Source organism: Mixophyes fleayi, chromosome 3 (genome assembly GCF_038048845.1).
Source record: "Mixophyes fleayi isolate aMixFle1 chromosome 3, aMixFle1.hap1, whole genome shotgun sequence".
Taxonomy (NCBI): domain Eukaryota; kingdom Metazoa; phylum Chordata; class Amphibia; order Anura; family Limnodynastidae; genus Mixophyes; species Mixophyes fleayi.
Genome location: NC_134404.1, coordinates 122896704 through 122918422, shown reverse-complemented (window position 1 = coordinate 122918422; position 21719 = coordinate 122896704). Strand labels below are relative to the sequence as shown.

At 41.9% G+C, this 21719-nt stretch overlaps 1 protein-coding gene across 2 annotated transcripts in view; it reads right to left on the bottom strand.

Moving 5' to 3' along the window:
* Nucleotides 1-21719, bottom strand: part of FGF12 (fibroblast growth factor 12) — a 406239-nt gene that overhangs the window by 208382 nt on the left and 176138 nt on the right. The gene's annotated exons all lie outside the window — the stretch shown is intronic.

Below are 21719 nucleotides of genomic sequence, written 5' to 3'. Positions count from 1 at the left end.
ATCACATATTCCAAGCACAGCAAGATTACATCAATACAAGACTAATACATACAACAATATTACAGAAGTCTAGAAAATATATAAGCACAAATAGAAATTAAACAGATGCAAGAATACTAGTAGCTATCATGCTAAATACAAGATACAATAGACCAAATAGCAGTAGCACAATACAGCATTTCATATATAGCATACCAGGTAAAAGGGACATACAAGATAGGCCGACAGACAATAGACAGAGGGTAGAGAGGAACCGGCTTGTGAGAGCATACATTCTAAAAGGGAGGGGGAGAGAAGGGGCAGTCAGACGTGAGTGGTGGGGGTAGCTGTACTGTACCTTGGGTATTCTACACCCAAACAGGGATTGCAATATAATGAAAGTAGCTGTACTGCTTATACAGTAGATATGTTTCCTGGTCCAGGTGACAGAGCCAGAAAGGAAGACCCACAGAGCCCACCAATCGTCAGAGTGAAAATTAGTTAACAAATAAATTAGCTTAAGCTGATAATCAGTTTCAGGAACAGAACATGGCATGCTCAGGTCCCATAGAAAATTTTTGGGGGTGGACCCACTAATGGGGCACCACACTCCCGAGGCCCCACTCTGCTCTTAGAAGAGTAGAGCGGGGCATCTTCTGAGCACTGCTGGCCCCCCATCACCGATGACCCCCTCCAGTGGTGGGTGTGGACTTCTTAGAAAAAAGTCACAGCTGTGACAAAACGTGTCAGAAGTTTGATCACTGTTCGCGAACAGTCAGAATTATGAAACACTATTCTCTGGATATACTTGTAAAGTGAAGCGGCACAGATTCAATTTTTATATCAGGTGATGGAGCGGCCCTAAAGAGCACACCTTCAGTTTGCTACAACCAAATAGAGTTCTTTATCACAGATTCAGCAGTAGAGGGTAAGGTGAGCTGGCCACTCTCCCTTCTCTTCATCGGCTTCTGCATCGAGCATTGCTTTATGTGAACATTACAATGCTATTTCCAGTATTATATGTGTTCCTCAAGAGAACTCTGACACTAACACCAATTCTGAACACGGTGTGCCATTGCTTTGAATATACTTAACAACTAAATGAATTTGCATTACTCTCAGGTGACGTGTGTTTTGGGGGAACATTGCGTCCATAAAGAGATTTTTTTTATTGCATCTGTGATTATTAATTTTTGTTTCTTTTGTACTTTTTTTATAGGCAGTATTCAACTTATACAACTTTTTATAATAGTCTAAATGTATTAAGCACTTTGGTGTTAAGATTTTTTTTTTAGCATATATAGGGAGCATATATTTTATCTAGAATTCTGTCATAACAAATTATTGACCCTTTGCTGCCTGTTCTCTCAAATTAAGCTGATAATCAATTTCATGGACAGAACACAGCATTTCCAGGTCCCATAGCAAAATTTGGGGATGGGCCCAGTAATGGCGCGCCACACTCAGAAGAGGCTCTGCTCTTCTAAGAGGGCGTCAGAGCATTGCCGGCCCCATCACCGTCAGTCCCCCAAGTGGTGGTAGTTCCACCATTGATCAGCTTTTTATTACATCTTTAGGTGACATCACTGGATCTTAACCTCTATAGGAATTAGCCAATCCACACTTTGAATTTCTACTAAGCAAGCCTGCCTAGCTGCCAGCCACTGTCTGCTTGTTTAGTTAGACAAGTACTTTCCTCCTACCATGGCAACCTGCTGCAAAGGAGTGAAAGAAGCTTGATCGACTTATTTAGTGTATATTATTTAGCAGTATTATATATATATATATATATATATATATATATATATATATATATATATATATAGAGAGAGAGAGAGAGAGAGAGAGAGAGAGAGACACAGAGACAGAGAGTAAAAGGAGGTCGGGGGTATCATACCAGTTCGATTTTTACACAAACAGCTGTTTCAACTGTCTGATTTATTATAGACTGATAAAAATTTCTCCTTATTTATGACACCTACACTATTGGTTATCATTCACTATTGCTGGATTTTTCTAGCAAAAGCTTCCCCATGCTGTAGACTACATATTATGGACAGCAGTGGTACAAATACCGCTGTTGTCCTATTGCTAGTGCCATCTAAGTATAGTGATATCAGATGCTGTTCAAAAAAATACTTTATTATGTATATAAAAAAGTCATCTTATTTTAGATATATGATTTTTTTCCCAATGTTTTACTTAGTTATAAATAAAATGACCAACTCCAGGCTTCAAGGTCCACTGCGTATGTGTGATTTGACAAGCTGGTTCACACAGACGCACATGGGGCTGGCTGGCACATTTTAGCCAGGCGGTGAGACTTGGTTCAGCAGCCTATTAGGGACTTGTTAAAGAAAAAATGCAGGTAGCCCAGTGATCCACCCCAGGTAGCCCACTATGGGACTGGCCCAGGGGAAGATACCTCCCTGCCCCTCAGCCCAGCCAGCCCCTGCATGCGCATAAGCACTAAAATGAGGCAAGAGAAGATTTTCTATCTCTGTGATTTAAGGAGCAATAGAAAATCTTTGATTTTGCCTTGTTTTGGTAAATAGGGACCTAACTCTCCAGATCCTGCTCATGCGGGATGTGTTAATACTTGCGGCGAGTGTTGCTGCTCACTAAGCTGGTTGCCAGACAACAGCAACGAGCGTCTTCGGTCTATACTGCCAGTGTCTAAGTGGATGCTAGGCAGCAGCAGCTGATGCTGTTTGTTAGAGCTGGCTTTGCACCTCTCATTGGTCCCTCACTAAATAAAAACCCCTTCCTGTCCATCACCTGTGCTGTTAATCGTTTATACTAAGCTAGTGTGCTGTGAATACTGATCTGTTTTTGACTTGCTGTTAGACTTGGATTCTGCTGTTTTCTGCTGTCCTTGACCTGCCCCACTTTCCTGAATCTCCTATTGACCTCTTCCTGCCATGATCTTGGCCTGTTTATTTTGCACTGAACTTTCTCAGCCCTGACTTAACCCTGGATTACCATTTTATACACTACCAGCCCTGACCTCAGCTTGTATATTGATCCTGCTACAAATCTCAGTGTGCCCTGACTTTTGGCGTACATATTGGACTTCATCCCGTTGCTCTTATCTGCTACCTCCTTCTGTGTCCTGTCCACCCCATTCTGCATTACTATGTTTAGTAAAACTCTACCACCAAGAAGACATGGGGCAATTGAGTACTGTGGAACATAATGCATTCTATGGAAAGCTGGCTGCGATCGGCGAACACCTTGTGAAGAAGGTTTAAGGGTTTATTATCCCGTCTGATATTGCCATAGGAGGATGATCCCAGTTTTTAACCAACCAGAGCTTTGGTCACAACATAGCCAATATCTTCAATATGTTCACAGCAGCACAGATCATTTCAGATATTTACCTATATTGATCTTTTTGGTCATTGGAAATGTTGTGATGTATTGTATATGTAGTATTAGTTACGAGCATGTGTAACTTACTCCTTTTTTATTACCAGAGACTTTCTACCTCTTTAAAATAACGCTGTATCAGAACACAGATTTTAAAAGACAGTTTTTTTGTTATCCAGATGGTGAGAAAACATTCAGCAAAACTATTTGATCTTTGGACTTCATAAAATGAGCTGATTGAAGAGTTTCCAGCTGCATAGGCTGCTTGGATTCAGGCTGTGTGCAGAGAATCTTGAATGGAGGAAAGCTTCAAAGTGTCTGACATTGCAAAGTAATCACTTTTGGAGTTGCCAGAGGAGAACAAGAATGGATATTTCTGGAGTAGTTTCTAATCATGCAGCATTGTTCCAGGAGATTGAAGCTTATTGTACAACAGTGAAAGGAATGTTTTCCCTGCTTGAATTCTCAAGTCTAATCTGTGCCCATTGCCTGAGCATCCATATAATAAAATGACAAACTAACAGTAGAGTGGTCAACGAGATTAGACACACATGGTCATAGGTTTGTACCCTTCTGATTTCTACACATCCTTAAAAAAAAAAAGGAGTTACTGTGATAATTGTTCATCTGAAGCATATCAAATCAGGGTTAGGCCGAGGAAGGTCTACATTAAAATATTAAACACATTAGAGTACCGCTGAACTGTGAACTACATAAAACATTATGGTTTGGAGCCATTTCAACACAGCCTGATTGTTACCAGAAGCTCTTATAATGTGACCTGGTTTCTAAATATATCTGAAATCCAAACAGAAAAAAAAGATATTGCTGCCCCATTTACTGCTCCAGTACAGTGTCTAAAGGGAACCTGCTACCATGTGTAAAACAGTGAGTTCATTTTACATAGTGTAATTTATATATATATATATATATATATATATATATATATATATATATATATATATATATTTCTTTGAAATGAAAATGAAAATGTTATCCTCACTTGTTGTTTTTTTACCCAATCTTAGTAGCAAGAAACCATGTTACATGCAAATCCTATTCAAAAACATATGGGGACAGAGATTTTACTGGTGACAGGGTTGCATCTGCCTGTAATCCAAAGGATAGAAAGAGACCACATAAACAATGCTGAATTACTGCTTGTGGAGCCACAACGAGAATGTCAGGCCTGTCACAACAACTAATCAATAGAGAGAGGCTTAGCTCTGATAGGTCAGACCATGAAAAAGCCTCTCTGATTGGTCAGAAAGGCTTTTTTTTTCTCTTTTCTTTGGATTATTAGCAGAGGCTGGCTGGCAGACTTTAGCCCGGGGAACAATCACAGGGGCCTATCCTTAAAGAGTAGTTTATTTATTAAACTGCGGGTTTTAAAAAGTGGAGATGTTGCCTATAGCAACCAATCAGATTCTAGCTGTCATTTTGTAGAATGTACTAAACAAATGATAACTAGAATCTGATTAGTTTATAGGCAACATCTCCACTTTTTCAAGCCCGCAGTTTAGTAAATATACCCCCTGCTCTCTCCTACCTGTTCTTGTCACTTTCACCACCTGTGGCTACTGGCGTCTTCAGATCAGTCTATGCTTGTCTGGATCCTGGAATGTTGGGGGCCCTATTTTGAAAAATAGAATGGGTACATGAAAAACTCCAACCAGCCCCGGTGTTAAAACAAATAGCACCCACGTTTTATAAGTAGGTCTCCCTCCAGCCAAAATATTAAAATAATAGTACAGTATATACTCGAGTATAAGTCGACCCGAATATAAGCCGAGGCACTTAATTTTACCACAAAAAACTGGGAAAAGTTATTGACTCGAGTATAAGCCTAGGGTGGGAAATGCAGCAGCTACTGGTAAATTTCAAAAATAAAAACAGTGCTGGATATCGTTAACACTGGGCTTCCAATAATACAAATGTGAGGTTGTAAATAAATATATCAAAATTTATTGTTATTAAACATCAATAAAATTATATAAATACATAATATATACCCATATCCTAATAAATTGTACACAGATGGTTAAACTAAATCCTTTGCACTTGGTATCAAGCCTAATAGGTGAACACAGATATAAATAACATTCACTAAAGACAACTCAGATCATTAATATAGAAATCAATGAGACAGTCTGTGGATACTAAATACATGTCCCAGTTCCATTTATTCTCCTTTAGAAGGTGATGAGCAGTTACTCCTAAGTGTTCAGAACAGTACAGTAATTTAGGCTTTAGTAATGCAAAAGATGCTGCTGATATAATAGCTCAGATAAAGATAAGTTTGATTTTGTTTGCTGGAAGAAACATTTTAACAGAACAATACAATTTGCTTTGTGTGATTTAACCCTTATTATACTTGAAGTTTGGGATGTTTTTAGACTTTTCAATGATTTCACAGTTATGCAAAGGAATCTTCAGACACTTATTAATAGGTGACACAAAATAAAAATATTGGACTTTAGAAAACTGATGCAAATAATTGCAGTTGACAATTCAGGGTACTCACATGTGTCTCTGACCAGCGGAGCTAGATGAAAATGTCCCGGTCTTTAGATTTGACTGACAGGCTCCTTTTCATTTAACTTTATTGTTCCTTGTGCAATGAACACACAAAAATGGGCTACAATAAAATGGTGGCTGAAAGTGAGCCACAGAGGCTGCAGATGAGCGGGGGAGACTGGAGAACGGAGACCAGGTAAGTGGGACTCGAGTATAAGACGAGGGGGGCTTTTTTCAGCACAAAAAATGTGCTGAAAAACTCGGCTTATACACGAGTATATACGGTATTTACATTTGATATATAAATCTATTTCCCTCCAACTATCCCTGACATTAAATAGCATAAGCATTTCATAAATAAACCTATTTCCCTCCCTCCAAACACCCCCTGCAATAAATTAAATAGCATTTACGTTTAATAAATATAACAATTTCCTACAACATCTCAGGCATTAAATAATTCATAATCACATTTAATAAAATAGGCCTCATTTTCCCCAAACAGCCCACAATCAATTAATAAAACCACCCTAACATTAAAGTAAAGGTCCAATCACTCCATCTTAAATTCATAGGCCCCATTATTAAATTAAATTGCCCCACTATCACCCCACAAATAAAAGCACAATAATTAGCCCCCACCTGCACTTCACATTTAAATTAAGACCCCCTCCTTCACACAAACTACACTAATTTAGTGGCCCCCAAACACACATCCGTATACGGACCCGTCACACACACATTCCTATACGGACCCATCACACACACATTCCTATACGGACTCGTCACACACACATCCCTATACGGACCCGTCACACACACACATCCCTATACGGACCCGTCACACACATACATCCCTTTACGGACCCGTCACACACACACACATCCCTATATGGACCCGTCACACACACACATCCCTATATGGACCAGTCACACACACACATCCCTATACGGACCCGTCACACACACAGCCCTATACGGACCCGTCACACACACAGCCCTATACGGACCCGTCACACACACAGCCCTATACGGACCCGTCACACACACAGCCCTATATGGACCTGTCACACACACATCCCTATACTGACCCCCTCACACACACACACACACAGTACATCCCTATACTGACCCCCTCACACACACAGTACATTCATATACTGACCCCCTCACACACAAAGTACATTCATATACTGACCCCCTCACACACACAGTACATCCCTATACTGACCCCCTCACACACACAGTACATTCATATACTGACCCCCTCACACACACAGTACATCCCTATACTGACCCCCTCACACACACAGTACATTCATATACTGACCCCCTCACACACACAGTACATCCCTATACTGACCCCCTCACACACACACAGTACATTCATATACTGACCCCTCACACATACACTACATTCATATACTGCCGCACTTACACACATACATTTTTATACTGGCCCCCTATCACACTCACATACATTCATATAATGCCCCCTCACACACACACACTAGATTCATATACTGGCCCTGTACCATACACACATTAATTTAGCATACTGACACAAACACACTATATTAATGTACTACTACTCCCCCGGCACTCACCTGATTCCATTGGCGCATGCACATGGGTACGTGATACGCGTCCTATAGGACACTATTAGAGGACAGATAGAGGAAGGGAGGGAGATCTGCGCCGCAGACAATCGGAGAAGGTGGCTGATCCCGGGGGAGGGGCCAGCCACTAAGTACAGAACTCGAGGACGGACCCAAAATAATCAGCCCAACCCACCCCTGATTACAAGGAAGAAGGAAGGCGGCCCCTTTGGAATTAGGTGATTGATAAAGTGGTAAACAAAGGATTGGGGTAGTATTTATGTTAAAAAAAAACAAAAAACACTGTAGAAAAAGTCTTTATTTAACAGTATTTTGCTATGTGGCACTACAAGAACCAGCATGATTATTCTGGCCCTCTGGCTTCTAGGGATTGCTTTTGCCAACAGAGCCACATATATATATTTTTTTTAACTTACACAACATTAACCACATACAAAATATCCAGGGGTGTTGGGAGGAGCGCCAATGCATTCAACCTGGGTCTGTGTTTGCCTAGAGGATGCATATTTTGTGGGTCCGATTCCCCTAGGGAATTCAGCACCATACTGTGACCATCCCTGTCTGTTATAGGCTGGTGCGGGTTACAAATTTGGCAGGGAAACTCCACGCTGTTCTTTCTTATGCATTAGCGGTAACCAACTAATGAACTCTGGTACTTAGCACATAATATTTTTTGCCAGGTGAGGTGCTTTTTTTTTAAAAAAAAAAATGATTAGTTTAATTTACTTTATTTTGTTTAACACTGCAAAAATCCCTGCTCATGATCATCATCATGCATCTTTGAACCAGGGATCAACAGACATATCTGTGAATGTGTGCACTTCTCTAGTTACAATTATGTGAACTTTCCCTTACTGTAACTGGAATACATTTGCCACCCCCCCCCCAATTCTCCCACTTAAGCTCCTTAAGTGTAAGATGCATCTGAAACTGCATAGGAGGTAATGTATACACATCTTTGTGCACATAAAAAAGGACTTATGTCTAACTCTATAAGGCACATTGTTGTATGTAAAACCATACTGCTTTTCCTTAACCGGCAATTATTACCAATACACTTTCATCAGCTTAAGGGGGATTTTTGCTTTCCCCTACACTAGTTTAAATAACCATTAATGATCTTTTTTCTTCACAAAGAACCTCTAATACCTTAGTACCAGGATGCAAGTAGTCTCTTTTTATCTTATCTAACCAAACTACGCTGATAAATTCCCACTCTTCCTCCTTGCACCATTTCTTTAACCAGATGTTAAATTGTCTGATGTACAAATATTTCAACCAAGTAAAAATTCAGAGAACACTGTGAAAGCTGCCTGACCAAAGTACTTTCAGATAGACAGCTGTCATTCACAGCTTCTTCCACTGCAAAGGGGACGGAGGGATCACAGAAGTGGCAGGCTCCAGTCACTAGGCACTATTTTCAGACCAGAATCTATCTATCTCTGTCCCAGTGACTTAACTAGCTCCGTCCTAGAGACATCACTAACCATGTCCTCGTATATTGACATCAAAAGATTTCCCTAAACCAATGACAAAGTACTCACAGCTTTTCACTTCAAACAGGTTATTAGGAACCAAAAGTAATGATTGCCTGCCAGATCACCGGAACCTGAGGCTGTCCCCGAAAGCCCTTTTGCTGGTATAGAGCCAAACTTGCCATATTGGGCAAATTGTTAATAATGTAGAATGAATGGTACACAGGTAGATATTACTAAACAAAAGTAAATATTTACTCTAAGCTAAGTTTCATAGTTTCTAAGGGCCAATTTATCAATATGCAAAAAGCCTTATTGCTGGGTTAAATGTAGGGATGTGCACCGGCGACTTTTGGTGTCTTGTGTTTTGGATTCGGATTTTTTTGAGGTTTTGGGTTCGGATTTGTTTCGCAAAACACCTGCCGAAAGGTTTTGGTTCGGATTTAAGGTTTTGGATTCGGATTTTTTTTGAAAAAAGCATAAAAAGTTCAAAAATCAAGTTTTCGGGCTTATTTTCACTCCTACGCTATTATTAACCTCAATAACATTCAATAACAATCATTTCCACTAATTTGAATTCTGAACACCTCACAATATTGTTATTAGTCCAAAACGTTGCAACGAGGTATCTTTCTGGACTGCGTAGTGGAGTGGTCCCCACAATATAATAAGAAAACCATCAACTGGTGTTAATTACACCAAAAATTGTATCTGGACTGCGTAGAGGAGTGGTCACCACAATATAATAAGAAAACCATCAACTGGTCTTAATTACACCAAAAATTGTACCTGGACTGCGTAGAGGAGTGGTCACCACAATATAATAAGAAAACCAGCAACTGGTCTGAATCGCACCAAAAAATGTATCTGGACTGCGTAGAGGAGTGGTCACCACAATATAATTTAAACACCCTCAACTGGTCTGAATCACACCAAAAAATGTACCTGGACTGCGTAGAGGACTGGTCACCACAATATAATAAGAAAACCGGCAACTGGTCTGAATCGCACCAAAAAATGTATCTGGACTGCGTAGAGGAGTGGTCACCACAATATAATTTAAACACCCTCAACTGGTCTGAATCGCACCAAAAAATGTACCTGGACTGCGTAGAGGAGTGGTCACCACAATATAATTTAAAAACCCTCAACTGGTCTGAATCGCACCAAAAAATGTACCTGGACTGCGTAGAGGAGTGGTCACCACAATTTTTTACCGGGGCCACAATATAATTAAAAAACCCTCCACAGGTCTGAATTCCACCAAAAAAGTTTATGGACTGCATAGTGTAGTGTTCCCCACAATATTATTTAAAAATTTTGCAGCAACAGTCCATGTTGTTTAATATCTGATACACCTCTATCTGGACTGCATAGTGGAGTGGCCCCGGTACTAAATTTGGTACCGGGGCTACAATACCTCCTCCAACTTCCAAGTGTAGTGTTTATAACATATAAACACTACAGTAATTCTAGCACGTCAATACCTCTTGTTTTAAATAATGACAGGGAATTTTACTTTTGGTTTAATTTTTAGAATTTGTTGACATTTTGTTTTACTTTTTGAACATGGCAAACGACTGTTGAATGGTCACATAATGCCAAAAAAAGAGTTGCAAGATGGAATTGTCCTTGGGCCCTCCCACCCACCCTTATGTTGTTGAAATAGGACATGCACACTATAACAAACCAATCATTTCAGCGACAGGGCCTACCAAACAACTGTGGCTGAAATGATTGGTTTGTTTGGGCCCCCACACCAAAAAAACAATTCATCTCTCCCTGTACAAACTAAACAGGCTCTACTGAGGAAAGATGTCGTCCTCATCCTCAACTTCTGATTCCTCTCCCCCTACAGTGTGTACTTCCTCCTCCTCACACATTATCAATTCGTCCCCGCTGGACTCCACAACCACAGGTCCCTCTGTACTATCTGGAGGGCAGTGCTGTACTTCATTGAGGAATTGATTATTCATTTTTATAAACATCATTTTTTCAACGTTGTGAGGAAGCAACCTCCTTCGCCGCTCACTGACCAGGTTCCCCGCTGCACTAAAAACTCTTTCCGAGTACACACTGGAGGGGGGACAACTCAGGTCTCCAAACTTTTTTTTTTCTGCCAGTAACAATATGGAGTGTCTGACATGTCTATTTGGATGGTGTCAGCAAAATAATCCTCCACCATTTTTTCAAGTGTGACAGCATCCAATGCAGCGACAGTAGACATGTCTGCAATGTTTGGCAGGTCCTTCAGTCCGGACCAGATGTTATCAGCATTCCCGCCAGCGGCTCTTTTAGGAAAACTGAGCTTTTTCCTCGCAGCCATAGATGTGGAAGAAAATGAGGGTGGAGCTGTTGGCATGTCACGGTCCTCTTCAGAGGACAATCTCCTGACCAGCAGGTCTTTGCACCGCTGTAGACTTGTGTCCGCCGGAAACAGAGACACAACATACGCTTTAAACCGAGGATCGAGCACGGTGGCCAGAATGTATTCCTCTGACTTTAAAAGAGTGACCACCCTCAGATCCTGGCAAAGCGTACGAAGGGCTACATCCACAAGAGCTACAATGCTTGGTGTAATCGCAATGGTTTACCAGCTCCTCCCTCACTTTCTCCAGCTGCAACAGCCTGATCAGGGGAATCACCTGACTCAAGCTGGCAGTGTCGGAACTGACTTCTCGTGTGGCAAGTTCAAACGGCTGGAGAACCATGCACAACACGGAAATCAGTCTCCACTGCGCTTGACTCAGGCGCATCCCCACTCCTTTGCCTATGTCGTAGGTGGCTGTGTAGGCCTGAATGGCCTTTTGCTGCTCCTCCATCCTCTGCAGCATATAGAGGGTGGAGTTCCAGCGCGTCACAACCTCTTGTTTGAGGTGATGGCAGGGCAGGTTCATGGTTTTTTGATGTGCCTCTAGTCTGCGGTAGGCACTGGCTGAATGCCGAAAGTGTCCAGCAATTTTGCGCGCCACCGCAAGCATCTCCTGCACATCCCTGTCACTCTTGAGGTAATGCTGCACCACCAAATTAATGGTGTGGGCAAAATATGGAACGTGCTGGAAATTGCCCATATTTAATGCCCGCACAATGTTACTGGCATTGTCTGACACCACAAATCCCCATGAGAGTCTAAGTGGGGTAAGCCACTGGGAGATAATTTCCCTCAGTTTCTCTAATATGTTGTCAGCGTTGTGCCTCTTATTAAAGCCTGTAATACACAATGTTGCCTGCCTTTGCACGAGCAGCCATTTTGTAGATGCTGCTACTGATGCAGCTGTTGCTGTTGCTGCGGAAGGGGATGCATCTACCCAGTGGGCTGTCACAGTCATATAGTCCTTCGTTTGCCCAGAACCACTTGTCCACATGTCCGTGGTTAAGTGGACAGTGGGTACAACCAGATTTTTTAGAGCACTGAGGACACTTGATCATACTTCTCTGTACATTTTTGGTATCGCCTGCCTAGTGAAGTGGAATCTCGACGGAATTTGGTACCGGGGACACAATACCTCTATCAACCCTCTAAATCCCACTCCACTGATGGTGGACACCGGGCGCACGTCTAACACCAACATTGCAGTTACAGCCGCAGTTATACGCTTTTCAAAAGGGTGACTACTGTCACGGGCACTAGGAGTCTTTACCCAGGGATCACCAGATGGTAGGCTTACCAGAGCAATGTAGATGGTAATAGGGTACTCTGGTAGCTGGGTGATCACGGAACATGAAATGATGGCCGATGAGATGCTCAGGAAAGTCTATGACTAGCAACACTGGTAATAATGAGGTAATGATACACAAGGAACTGTATGGACAAGGACACGTGAAGGTAGTCAGTGGTCTGCGATAGCAAGTTGTACCACTGCTATAGTGAGGTGGAATGTCCAACAGAAACAAGGAGGTGATGAGAGTCAGCGGTCTGCGGGTAGCAAGTTGTACCGCTGTCTGAGTGAAGGAATGGAATCCAAGTGGAGGTATCCAGGTAGTCAGTGGTCTGCGGTAGCAAGTTGTACCACTGCTCTGTGAGAGGATAATGGAACAGGTGATACCGGAAACAGGGATCAGTGGTCTGACATCAGCAAGTTGTACCACTGCATATATATGTGAGGAGGTGCACGGGGGAAGACTGCAACACAGGATATACACAGGCACCTTATACACGATCCACAGTAATATGCACAATATAGGTATATATATATGTAAATGACTGATCAGGTCTGCAATCTAGAAAGTCTCTTGAAGTAGTCCAGCACAATGATAACACAGTCAATGATGGCAATAGACTCAGCGGATAGCAGACTCCAGAGAGAACCAAACACAGTCCAGCAAGATATGCAATACACAGCACAGTCAATGAGAAGTATGCATACCGTGGTTCAGCAGTAGCAGTCAGATGGGATTGCAGCGGTACCTGAGCGGCTGGAGGCCGACTGGATAGGAAGTCCCTGGATAGGAGAAGCAGCGGTCTAGCAGGTGCAGCGCACAGGTGAGTAGACCGACAGGGACACGAATCCACAGGAGTCAGCAACACGTGGAACTGGACTCATAGGAAACCCAGGAGAATGGAGATGATCCAGCAGAGGGTAGTAGAAGAGATACAAATCCAATGCTGACAGGAGGGTAGAGGCCAGTGGAACACGTGAAGGCGTGGAGAGTGGATCAGCAGGAGATGGACGATAGCGCTGACCACAGCGGCAGGACTCAGCGGCACACGGAGGTAACCAGTAGCAACCACAGGAACCAACAGCGATGGGAAACAGGAGTGCAGCGCAGGGCCGGAGCTGTAGATCACGAAGTGTAGCAGATGGTAATGAAAAGCGGCAGTCTCGAGGAAGTCACAGCAAAGATGAGATGAGAGTGTAGTGCACGGAGGCAGCGGATAGTAGTCAGCTGGCAGTCACGATGTTAAACACAGGCGAGTTGCAAGCAGGAGACTGTAGTGCACAGAGGCAGCGGATAGTAGTCAGCTGGCAGTCACGATGTTGAACACAGGCGAGTTGCAAGCAGGAGACTGTAGTGCACAGAGGCAGCGGATAGAAATCAGCAAACAGACTTGATGAGAAGCAGGTGAGTGAGGTAAAAGCTGGAGTGCACGGAGGCAGCGGATAGCAATGAGCAAACAGTCACATTGATATAAAATAACGTTGAAGTGGTGTAGAAGACTGTAGTGCACGGAGGCAGCGGATAGGAATCAGCAAACAGTCATGATGATAAAGTTGATGGTAGAAGTGGTATGGAACCACAGTAGTAGAAGTGGTTTGGAAACCACAGGAATCAGCAGCACTGAATACACAAGTAATACAGGAACACCTTCAGAGACTCATGAGGAATGAGACTCCAAGATCAGGCAACGTGGCAGTGACCACAGGTGCTTAATATAGGGAGGTTGCCTGATCTGCCAATTAAGTTAAAGGGGTATACACTGAAGTATAGAAAAGGGCTGCGCATGCGCAGACCCTCAGGATGGTGGACGGCCACGGTTCCTAAATGTCCGGGAAGAGGCACTCACGGTCCGGTGAGTGACAACTACTATCGTATTTTGTGGTCATGGCAAATGACTGTTGGATGGTCAATTATTTTGTGAAAGACTTAGCGGTCTTACGACTTCCCCTCTGGGAAGATGACCGACTAACAGCAGCAACAGCAGCAGTGGCAGTAGTAGGCGTACCGCTGCAGGATTCCTCGGATGAATCCCGTATTGAAGAGGACTCAGTCTGGCTGCTGACTTGGGCTGCAGGACTGAATCTGATGGAGATCGTGGAGGAAGTTGATGAGGAGGGTGTTTCTGGTGTGTATCCAACTGGACCACGGGATTTAGGTGTCCCTGTACCGATGACGGTCCTAGCCCCAGTTCCTGAACTAACCACTGAACTATGAAGGTTATTCAGGTGACGTATAAGGGAGGATGTCCCTAGGTGGGCAAGATCCTTACCCCTGCTTATTTGAGCTTTACATAAGCTACATATGGCCATACATTGGTTGTCCGGATTTGGATAAAAATAACTCCAGACCGAAGAGGTGCATTTTTTGGTCTTCTGACCAGGCATAACGATGGGCTTTTTCATCCCATGGACATCAGCTGTTTCCCCCCCTGGTGCCTCATTTTCAATAACCACATCACCATCCTCATCATCAAGTTCCTCCACAGCGCCAGCTACATCATCAATAGCCTCCTCATGAGCCACCTCTTCCCGTACAGTGATGGGAAGGTCAGGCTTGACAACCACCAACACCCTTGGACTCGCCTTGGGGATTTGTGATAATTTCTCTTTAGAAGGCAGAGTTGTTTACTGTTTTGTTGCTGACAGCATAACTCTCTTCAATTTTTTTAGGGAGGAGGAGGGCTAAGATCCTTGGGTGAAGCTGAACCACTAGTCATGAACACGGGCCAGGGCCTAAGCCGTCCCTTGCCACTACGTGTCGTAAATGGCATATTGGCAACTTTACGTTTCTCCGCAGATGATTTTAAGTTTCTCTTTTTGCTACTTTTACTTAACTTGGGCTTTTTGGATTTTACATGCCCTGTACTAGGAGATTGGGCATCGGGCTTGGAAGACGACGTTGATGGCATTTCATCGTCTATGTCATGACTAGTGGCAGCAGCATCAGCATTAGGAGGAAGTGGGTCTTGATCTTTCCCTACTTTATCCTCCACATTTTTGGTCTCCATTATATGTAGCACAAGATACTGCAGAATGTGTGAACTTGGTAATATTGCAGTACCAATGGGCTTATACTGCAGGATTGGTTTTGCAAATTTTGTTGTAATTAATTTTTTTTTAAATTATTTTTGTGTATTATTTTTTATAACTTTTTTTTAATTTTTTAAACACTTGGGAATAATGGGGAAATAACTATGCCCTTAGAAGCACAGAGCACAGGACACAGGACCACTGGACTGAACAGGACACAGCACAGGACCCAGCAGCACCACTGAACTCAGAAGGACAGAACACAGCACACAGCACCACTGGACTGATATACTGCAGAACACAGCACAGCACAGCACAGAACTAAACAGCACAGCACGAGATCTACCAGGACAGAGGACCACCTAACACACCCTCCCTCTACCCTGATCAATGCCCGAGTGAAGATGGCGGCAACTAGCGGGGAATTTATAGGATCCGAGTATCGCGAGATCCGACAGCGGGATTATGACTCCGAGCCTCGGTTTCAGGTTTTCATTTGGCGCCAATACCCGGATCTGTCTCGGATCCGACTCGGATCGGCAACGTTCGGGTGGGCTCGGATTCACGAAATCTGAGTGCGCTCATCTCTAGTTAAATGGGTGTTTGCCAGCAATAGGATTTATTCTCAATTTGCCCTATCCATCAGCGTTCATGCAAGGGATTTTTATTTCCACAGTATCTTACAGCCGAGAGAAAAAGGACAATTTGTTAACTGAAATCCAGTCCAATATACATGTAGTTTACTTTATAGCACAACCCATATTAACAGGTAGTCAACATAAGACAGTAAAACCATGCACAAAAATATAAATGTCATATATAATGTGTTATTCATGAAAATACAACCAGGACAACCATCAAAATGATCTTAAAAGTTCAACACTGTTCAACGCTGTTCTTTGTTAATAGGAGTTTCTGAAAAAATAAAAATTAAAAAATAATCTTATTTAAACAGTTTATTCTCTTTCGGGTCTATTTATCAAAAGAACAAAAACCCTAAATCACATGAAAACTGGATTTTTCACATTATTTATGGATTTTACAGATTTAGGTAAGTCCCTTCCTGCTGATGACTTGTCTGCTGTAACCTTAATTGGGGTTTTCCTGCAAAGCATGGGAAAGCCTATTTATCATGGACAATGGTGGTTTAAGTACCTCCACTGTCCTTTGATTGCTAACGCCATCTCAGGATGTGGTTAGCTGGGGGAGCAATGGAAAATAAAAATGAAAATTTTTAATATTTTTTTTTCTCCTAGAAAATTTATTTTCTTTTTTAGTGGAACTAGAAGCCCAAGTCCAGGTCTCTAGTTACAGTGTGCATGTGCAAGCCAGCATGCTGGTTCACAGATGTACAATGACTCCCTGCTCTGGCCTGTCAAGTGGTCAGACTACTCTACTGTTTTCTCGGTGCACCAGTTTCCTGAAATATAAAAGGTCTTCACACTGGCCCTGCTCATGTCCGCACGCATGTAACTTTAAAAAGAGCAAGGAACTTGAGCGCAGTTCTGACCGTATTCAAACTGAGGCGGGTCTCAAGATACGTTTCAATTTGAATCTGGGTGGAAGTACTCTCTGCCTAAACGTTACTTGCCGCACGTAGACAGAATATTTTTGGTATGTCTTCAGATATATTGTACATATACTGCAGTCTGTTCTGGCTATTTTAAAATAAACTACTAACAGAATAACCATTATAAAAATAGATTTAATTTTTTTTTTTTACATTAAATACATAAAATCAAGTTGCTTTCAATGCATATTGTATATATATATATATATATAGCTGTTTTTATAATACTACTTGCATACACATGTCCTGTGCTAGCTATTGGCATGCAAACGTGTAGTTTTTATTTTTAAAATGGACTATGTCGGTCATCACTTAAAACTGCACTGAAGCTGGTGCAAATACTACGGAGAAACCCAGGACTTGAATTGGCACCATGTGTGTCGGAAAGCCCTTGGGACATCTTTACTGTACATTGCATACTTTAGTCTGCTCCTTTCCACCCCTGGTTTTATCCCTATAGTAGTAAGTGGCAATTGCATTTGGACATGAACTGCATGCAATTGCATTCATTGATACAAGGATGCGCAAAGCTATTTCATGCAAGATACAATACGCAAATGGACATATGCCCCAACATGAATCAGGCCCACTTTATCTAATGCGGTACCTCGTCTGCCTGCAGAAGCATCAGGAAATGTTACTTCATTTACCGCCCTCAGCAACTGACATGATTTCCATCTGCTTTTCTTTACAGACCCTGAGCTCACAGAATATCATACAACAAAAACAGATGATTTCAATACTGTTCTAAAGCTAAATGTCATACCCGCCTGCTGCATACTTCTCCCAGGATATGATCCAGAATCCCTGGCTGAGTTTTAGCAGTATTCTCACTACACTATAAATAACCAACCAACTGTACTAGGGCAACATAAGCAACAATACAATAATAAAGCTGTTTCTGTAATAAATAAGATATATAGTGCAATGCATGCAGGATCACATTTAGCTATATTTAAATCGGGGGCCATATTTAAAGTTATTGCTGCTCTAGACACACTAGAGAACAGTAACTGTGCACATAGCAAGCCTCATTCATTAAGAAACGCAAAAACAAAACGTAAGGTGCGTTTTTTTTTTTAAAAAAAAACCACTAGTTTTTTTAAACCGGTAAAAGGAACCTGCTCTTAATTATTCTCTCAATCCAGATGCAGCAGGAGTCTGAAATCTAACAAAAAATAGCGATTGTTAGATTTCTAGAAGAGAAAAAAAATCTAAACTGGGAAATCTAGGTCACATGAGAGCCTCACTTCCAACACCTTTACTGTATATTATAGGATGAGGTGCAGTGAAGAGCAAAAGCAATATGTTAATGGAGAATACCACATACAATACTTTCATAAACACATAAATGCTCTGCTTTATAAAAGTTGACAAACCAGGTTGATCAATAACTACTGGCAGGGTGTAGATATATTACACATCACTGAATAAGAACACTTAGGAAATAAATATTTAATAAGCAGTTGAAAGGTTGGTGGAATATCAGGGGAATCTCAGAATAAAAAATGAAAAAGTATGTAGGAACAATTAGGGCCTTTTTTAAGGGGCGTGGGGTTTGTGTTATAGTCTGGTGGCTTTTTACTTGCTGTAAACTGATAGTTGGTCATGGGTCATGTGAGATATAGCTGAAGATCTGAGGGAGGTCCCGGAATTGCCAGCTTGCCTAGCACTAAGTCTAACAGCAGCTCCTACCTTCCCCTATATCCTAGTCCTAACAGACTCCTCTATTCTATGCTCCTAAATCAAACCACAGTCCTGCACCCTTAACCCTAACCACCACAACACCTGATGAATACAGAACAATTGTACAAGTTGTAAAATGTAATTCTTCCCATAAGCAATTAGCTCACTATTTCTTAACAATTCTCACAGGTTTGATGGGGAATTGTTCAGACACCCTCTTTCCCTTTGCTTATATTGAACTTGCTTTACCATCATTACAGTGTATCCACCCCAGTGATCAAAGTGGCAGTATGAGAACTGTAATGGGAATATAGGTGAAAGAATTTGATAGTTTTACAATGAAGGCAGTAGAAGTGGCGGAATGGCATACCACCATATACACCCCACTTCAACCACTGAGCCACCCCATTAATGAAGGGATGGGGTACAAAATTCCTAAGCCGAAAATGCCAACACCAATAACACTGACACTAAAATGCCAACACAAAATGCCTAATGTTATAAACACTGACAGGTACTAAATCCCGACACCGTGATTAGCTACATGTAAAAAATGCCAACACAATGAAATGCAGACAGTGTGATTGCCGACACTGAAAATGCTGAAAGTCACACTGCCGGCAATAAGGGGATAATGCGAATGGATATGGTAGCTGTATAGCCACAGGACCCACTGGCTGTATAATGTCAAGGGGATTAAAAAAAAATAAATAAAGCATGGCGTCTTCTCTATAAACAATATTAACCCTAGCGCTGTCAGGAAAAATATGTGTGGGGTCCCCCCGATTTCACCGAAAAACAGCACTAGGCAAACCTGCGCATTATTACCCTACACCCATTGCCTCAGGGGAGTAGGAAGAGCCCTACACACACTGCCCCAGGGGAGTAGGATAAGCCCTACACACACTGTCCCAGGAATGTAGGAAGAGCCCTACACACACTGCCTCAGGAGTGTAGGAAGAGCCCTAGTGCTTTCAGCATTGGGCTGGGTAAATCTAAAAGGGTTGCTCAAACAATTTTTTTGCGGATCCGACTCCCCAGGGAATCCAACACCGTGCTGAACAGCCTGGGGTTAGCTGTCATTATGGCAGAAGGACCCCATACCGCATGTCCACCTGCGATAGTGCCAACCACCCCGGCTGGTTTGCCTAGTGCAGGTAGCAGTAAAATCAGGGAACCCCATGCATGTTTTCCCTGATTTCGCTGCAACTAGCAGTAGGCTGGCAGCACTAGGGTTAATAGTGTTTACAAGGGGGGCCCGCTTTTCTTTTTTAACCCTCTGTTTTTTACATTATACAGCAGGTGGCTGCGGCTATACAGCCACCAGGCCTGCACGCACTGCCCCCCTTAATGCCGGCAGTGAAACTGTCGGCATTTTCAGTGTCGGCAATCACACTGACGACATTTTATTATGTCAGCATTTCTTACATATTGGTATTTATAGTGTTGGGATTTAGTACCTGTCAATGTTTATAGCGTTAGATATTTCTTATTTTATGTGTCAGCATTTTACTGTCAGTGTTATTGGTGTCAGCTTAGGAAATATGACTACCACTGAAATGAAGACATTTATCATTATTAGTGTAAATGCCAAGCTGAAAATGAAAATCAGGTGTGTTTGAACAGTATGTTTACAAATGCATACAAAGATAACTATTGTTGCAGTCTTTTATACTTGTATTTTGCAGTTTTTACCTAGTGATATCTAACAAGGGTGACTTGATAGTTAATTTCTGAACCAGATATTAAGGTGAAAGATCAGATATTCGTGCTGATGAGAAGAATTTAATATTAGCAGACATGGAGTAAATACTGATTGGCATACAAATATTCTGTTTTTGAAATGGCACAGTGCTATGATGTTCTGAATTTGTTTTACCAAAATGTGCAATTTTCACGAGTCTATGTATATATAGAGTGTACCTCCCCTGTTCCACATATGACTCTCCTTTATGTCTGATGAAGACAGTGATATTATTGAAACGTGTTGCTGGGAACACTTCTTCTATCCTTGCTATAGCTGGATATTTGTCCAGGTGGAGGAACCTTATTGATATCTTAAAAAGTGATTCTGTAAGTGCATTTTTACTCATTTATAATATTTGTAATAAACCTGCTTGATTAATTGAATTTCTTCTCTTTTCTGTTTGACAGCGCCTGTCTACTACACACTGACTTTTGCCCATTTCATCAATCAGTGCAGTATTTTTCAATAATTTTATAATTTTTTGCGAGAATTTGTTTTTACTATGTGTTTTAGATATTATATTTATATAATATTTATATTACTTACCTGGGGTCCAGGGTTCCAAGCGAATATGGCTGTCATGCTCATGCAACAGACAGGAAACAGCTGCAGTTTAACAGCTGAATACCCACCATTTCAATACATGCTTCCTCAAACTGCATTTTGCATAAAAGGACTGACCGGACACCTCCATACCCACTGCCTCTTACCTTAGCAGGCGGAAGGTGGGGATGGTGTATTCAGCTCCTCAGACTGGGAGTGTGACACGTGGCTGTGACATCATAGCTAAGCACCACACTCTCCACTATACACTGTCTGGACGAGCAGCAGATTCATATGTAAGAAGCTGCTGTCCGCTTCTCTTTGATGTCAGTGACCAGTGTTCCATATGATGGCAACACAAGGGAATTAAAATCACATTTTACTCAGTGTCTTAGGTGCCCATTAAACCTGACTGCAGGATAGATTATATATATATATATATATATATATATATATATATATATATATATATATATACACACACACATATATATATCTAATATATAAATGTCTAGTGGCGTGTGT